The sequence below is a fragment of the Cryptomeria japonica genome, chromosome 7 (genome assembly GCF_030272615.1).
Source record: "Cryptomeria japonica chromosome 7, Sugi_1.0, whole genome shotgun sequence".
In the NCBI taxonomy this organism is placed as follows: Eukaryota; Viridiplantae; Streptophyta; class Pinopsida; order Cupressales; family Cupressaceae; genus Cryptomeria; species Cryptomeria japonica.
The window spans coordinates 441,419,594-441,425,855 of NC_081411.1; the positions used below are offsets into that span (position 1 = coordinate 441,419,594).

The 6,262-nt window shown below is 34.2% G+C and overlaps 1 long non-coding RNA gene across 1 annotated transcript; it reads left to right on the plus strand.

Annotated features, from left to right (window-relative positions):
- Positions 1-3,953: 3,953 nt before the first annotated feature.
- LOC131030433 (uncharacterized) lies at positions 3,954-5,365 on the plus strand. Its single transcript, XR_009358561.1, has 2 exons — positions 3,954-4,087; positions 4,639-5,365. It is a non-coding gene; the product is annotated as an uncharacterized LOC131030433 (long non-coding RNA).
- The last annotated feature ends 897 nt before the right edge of the window (positions 5,366-6,262 follow it).

Sequence of the window (6,262 nt, forward strand, 5' to 3'; positions counted from 1 at the left end):
TATGCGAGGTCCATGAGCCCCACAGTGGGCGCCAAAATGTGTCGACTTGAATTTCATCCTCAGAATGCTACCTGCAACAAGTTAGTTTCACAAAATACCAATGGAAATGCTACAAGAAATCCAAACTCAACCAATGAAACTACATGAAATACATATGAAATAAAAATACTAATATTACCTTCATGGTTTATGTCTCATTGTGTCCTAACTCCACTGTTCCTGGTTGTAGATGGTGTGCTCTCAGATAAGCACTGATAGCTTCCAAGATGGCATATGAAGAATGGGTTGATAACTGATAGTTCACAAATGCTATGATATGCAATTCTACATGATTATGCTAAAATGATTATGCTATATGATTATGCTAAAATGATAATTGCTATTTGCTTCAAGATTAAAACTCACGGATGCATAAGTTTTACAAATGACTGGCTTTGAAAAGCAACTTGAAGACTAACTCTCTCTCAACTGAAGCTCTTGATTTTATAGACCTTGAGAGGATAAGATTATGTGGCTCGGATCAATGGTCATTATCAGATTTGCAAATTTTGATGGTTGTGAGCAAAGGTGAAGGTTGAGAGAAAGGGGGAAGGAGAAGACAAGTGTCACTCATCTCACCTTGACTGGGTTGTTGGCTAAGGGAATCTAGGGATGGTTGGAGAAGATTTAGGCATGAGAGGACAAGTGGACTCAAGTCCTTCCTAAGATATAGGGGTGTTGGAGAGAATATAGAAGGAGGTTATGAAATATGTGTACGTACACGATATTCATTAAATTTGGAGGTTGGAGATAAATGATGAATTAATATTTAAGAAATATTAATTTACTTAGCCACATGTTTGATGAGTTGGCAAAGGGAAGATGAAGTGGAGATGGAGGATGAGTTGGATAAGAGGGATTAAATAATATAAGAAATCATTTTATATTTGAGACTATAGGATAGGAGAATAACGATTAAATATTAGATATTTAATTGATTGAAGGATATAATTAAATATTTAGATATTCAATTAACTTGATTAGAAGGATAATTAAATATTAGATATTTAATTAATCAGAGGAATAGGATAGATGAACTAATTAATAAAGTATTTCAATTAAATTAATTAATAGAAAGACACGAAATGAATTAAATAAATTAATCTTTTCAAATTAACTATTTAATAGAATAATAAATATTAAATAAATATATAATATTTATTTAATCGCTCATAGCCAATTTTAATGTGTATACAACAAGCATCAATCTCTTCTGTTTCGAGCTTCTATATTTATCATCATGGATTCCCGCTAAGAATGTATTCAAACATTGTCGTGTTAGGTTTTCCTTTTCCATCTCAATCCAAATCCTCTTTTTATTCGATCTGCTTTTCAGGGATATGGTCTTTATGACATTGATCAATCACCAGCCGAACTTCACATTCCAATGTGCGTTTTCTAAATCTGGAGGTCTGCACCATGCTTTTCTGCATTTTTCTATCACTCACCATTAATGGCTTTGCTGTTTACTTGACCTAACAGGTACGAAGATCAAATCTTCTTGCAAGATCAGTGCAATTGCTTTTCCATCTTGCCTTCCTCGAGCCGCAATCTTCTGGCAACCTCTGTGACTTGCAAGTTCCTCATTAAAGTCAACTTGCTCACATATTGTTGCACACTCCATCGACCTGTGTGGTACCTCCACCTAGCATCCAATTGTTAGCTTGTCGACATCCACCTCTGCTTGGATTCCTATGTTGGTTTGACATACTTAGTCGACACAGGTTGACTACCGGTTTACCCTATATTATCGGTATGACTATCAACTATCATTTCTGTTTTGTTCACCAGTTGTTGTGCCTTCATAATACATGACCAATCTTCATCACGGTTTATGCCTTACCGATAAGCCTTCTTTCTGTTTGCTCACTCTCATGTGTATTGCCATCATATCGGTCATCACTTCTTAATCTTGCCAAACCGGTTGACATCAATGACAACTTAATGCCAAATTGCCAACAATGATAAGTCAGAAATGACAAAAAATAACTACATACTCATTAAATTTCATGATTAAAAATCAGACGTTTCAAATAAAAGCATATAATATTTAATATTTTTTGCATTCTATGTAATGATATTAAAAATATAAAGTGAGAGAGATCGTTGACATGAAATCCTCAACGCCATAACAATATTCCCCTTAAATTTCATGATTAAAAATTAGCGATTTCAAATAAAAACAAACGATAATCTATCTTTTTTGCATTCTATGTAATGATTTTCAAATTATAAAGTGAAAGAGATCATTGAAATGAAACCCTCATCACCATAACAATATTCCCATTAAATTTCATGATTAAAAGTCAAGGGTTTTGAATAAAAGAAGGCATTAATCTATCTTTTTCGCATTATAAAGTGACAGAGATCATTGAAATGAAATCCTCAACACTATTGACAGAAATGACGAAAAAAAAGAGGCAAAATGCAAGTACAAAGGAGCATAAATCCATCATTGAACCGAAAATTCCGAGGAAGGATGTGCGGGCGTTACTTAGGCGGATGCGGTGAGGAAGCTTTGTTCATCACAAAGGCCATGGTGGGAGGAAAATAACGGGGAAAATAATCCCCAAATTCGCCAAAATGAGATGTTTTTAGGGTTCAATTAATATTCGAGATGTGTGCCAACTAAGCTATGTACGTGGCCAAGGGTAGACATAAAATGTGTACCCACGATTAAATTACCCCACACTCATAACATTAAAGTGAAAAATGTGAGTAAGCCCATGTACAGATAAACACTTAGAATTAGGTGTTATTTAATTTTAATTTTAATTTTTAATTGGATATTTTTAAATTTTATTTTGGTGGTCTCCCGAACTACTATTGACGCAAAGATCATTATGTATCGGGCCACACTTTGAAATGACCACTTTTTGACTCTTTTGTGCATAACGAATTCCATTGTGTGCATCAGTACTACCCAAAAGCTAGAACCTTAGTTATAAGCAGTAAAGTCGCATACGAAGACGACAAAAAAAAACCATCAAAATCTGATGTACCGTTTATGGGTTTTAGGTGTGAGAAGTTAGCTATATCCACTACTGGTATGCTTCCCCTAATCCAAAAAACTACTAGGGGAAGAGCACTAGTTACCATTCACGTTCCAATAACCGTTCACTCCTTGCACACCCAATCCCTCAATTACTAACTTAAAAAAAAAAAAAGCAAAAGTCCATGAATAAATTTTACATGTACCCATAGTATCTCATTTTAAAGTTTTTTTGGACCATAATTGATCCATTTGTGCACCTTTATTAGTACCCACTACTAGGGCATTTATGCATATGTATTGACAATTTTAAGTGCAGGATGATTATTAGGACATCTTTAAGCAGGTATTAGGCAACACTTTGAAATGTGTACTTTTTGACCCGTGTGCGCATGACGGGTCCCACAACATGCATCATTACTACCAAAAGGGCAAAACAATAGCTAAGTAGCTAAATCACATGCAAGACAACCAAATTTTTTTGGTTAAAATCTAATGTATCATTTAGAATATGTGAGTTCACGAAATTAGCTATAACAGCTAGTGATAAGCTTCCCCTATTGATCTTCATAAAGTTTCAATACATGACTTTGACATCTAATATACTAAAATCATTAAACTTTAAAAAACAATATATTTGTACATACTCATCATCAATTTTAAAACTAGCTCTAATTAATGTTGACTCTAACACGCGTTTAAAAAGAAAGAAAATGACGGCCGGCCACTCAAAAACAAAGAGCCGGCCGGCACTGGGCTACCAAATATCTCCACCAATAGAAACGACAGAATTGCTGGTGGGGCCCACAATTTGATATTTGAACCATTACAACTGGATCCACGTAGCCTTTCGTCATACTTACGCGTGGCACGATATAATTGACTGATGGATGACCTCGGGCAAAGAGAGGTCCACGGGCAGCGGGCAGCACTACCTATGTCCATTATTTGAGGGTGCCCTGACACACACTTTTTCTTTGCTCTGCATCTTCATCTTCCTCTTCCTCTTCCTCTAACTTGGTGACTTCACCAAGGGTTTCGCCGGAGTTTATTCAGGTATTTCCTTTCCTTATCTGTGGAGTATTTTTAGGGTTTCGCAGTCTAATCAAGGACTTCCATGAAGCAACTTTATTTTGTCGGAACAGGTTTTTTATTTGAAAGGCTCTCTGTAACCTTATCATTGAAGTATGGCCTATCTTTGTTCTTCTCAGTGTGATGGAAATCTGAGCTATGTGTTCGTTTTTTTTCTCAGTTTTCATAAGCTTTCTGTGCCTTTGTCCTTTAAATATGGCTTATATCTGGGCCTTTTTTAAGTTTAGATCAGTTTTATTTTGAATGAGCGATGGGATTCTTCAGTCCTGGTGAAAACTATATAAATTTTTATGGTTTGTCTATTTCGGAGGCTTTTAGTACTCATCATTTTAGCGAAAGTTGAGCAGAGAGTACTGAATGTACTGTCTTTGTTGTTTAGTTTTCTGTTTAATGGAGTTGGTTTTGGATCTGTTGCATTTGCAGTGATGAGATTCATCTCTTTGTATATGGGAAGCAGTTTTATATTTTAACTCGCGACTGAGTAATTTAGTAATTTCTTTTTGGTTGTTGCACAGGGTTTGAAGCTAATCGCTATTGCAACCAGGATTTGCTCGTGATCGGTATACACTTTAGGTTTGTGACCTCTCTGATATAATTTTAGAGGCCTTTAATGCTTAAGGGAGTTCAGTAATTTCGTCTAGGCTTTAATTCTGAAGTAGATGTCTTGGATCCTAACTTCGAGCTTCAATCCAGGGTTTTATTGTTGAGATTTACTGTTATAGCAATATATTCTTGCAAGAAATGGAAGCATCCAGATTTGCCGTTGCTGTCACATACGTGGTAATGCTTACCTTTGTTTACTTTGGGGTTGCGATTGCAGCGGACGCTTCGGCGCCGACTCCTATGCCTGAGAAAGGCGCGGCCTCCATGGCCGTTGCTTCATCCTTTCTCACTGCTGTCATTGCATTCTTCGCTTTCATTCTCTTCTGAGGGAATCAATTTCATTACATGAGATTTAAATTGTAGGAGAGATTTCTCTAGATGGATTGTTTAGACTCTTTCTTAGTGTTTAGGGCAAGGGCGAGTTAGTTCAATTTGTTTGTTCATGTCATTTACTGATATTTTTTGTATATAATTTTGGCTACTGATGATTGGCTTCTGTTTCATTTTGCATTTGAGGAGGGTTTGTTATAGATTTTGTAATAGGTAGACCCCAATTATTTGATCTGTTCATAGTGATTCGATTTCAATAGACAGTATCATATACATTATATACATTCTCCAGGATTTAATTGTGCTTTCCCTATTGTCTACAGTGCAATCCTTATGCATTTAAACAGAAATTTATAGAGATACTGTTAAGGTAGGTTCACATCGTTTTTGTTAAGATAGGGTTGTTAAATGTTGATGCTTACGCGAATTCAATGAGTTTATATAAAATGCTAATGAAGTATTATTTTACCACATGTAACATGCAACTATGAGTTTATCCGAGTAGAATTCTTAAAAGAAATGTGAATATATGAGATTTATCTCAACAAGAATTAAAAGATTCGGAAGAAATGGAAATAATATTTCATTAATATTATTTAAAAGTGATACTTATAATACTATTATAAATTTGAAAAGATCCTTTACCCATCAATTTTAAAAAGATTTAAAAGTAATATAATTTAAAAAATATGTTAAGATTTGAGGGATGGAAGATTTGTCAAGAATCTTTATATAACTTTTATTTTTAAAAAGATGTGTTAGATATGAATTTAGTTAATATCTATATATGTTATATGTTATAGATATATATAGTTAGCATTTAATTTAAATTATATGACATATAAAGTGAATAGAATTTTAGCAATTAAATTGACTCATTTTGTTCATATGTTGATGTGTACTTTTAAATCTACTATAGAAAAGCTAGCATAGATTATCTTAGGCTGCAAATATCATTCTTTGAGGTCTCTTTATTACATAAGACAAGTTGCAGATATTATCTAGATGCTTAGATTAAAGTACATGGGGGAATTTCATATTGCTAATTTAAACCATATTTTTTTGTTGTTGACTTTCTTAAAATATAATTGGTATCTTGTTTATAGGTGTATCAAAATCATTCAGTGTCTAAGGACATTACCAAGGCCATTAAAATGTGTTAGTTATGTGCATGTTACATGGCATGTATTGTACATATGATTATCA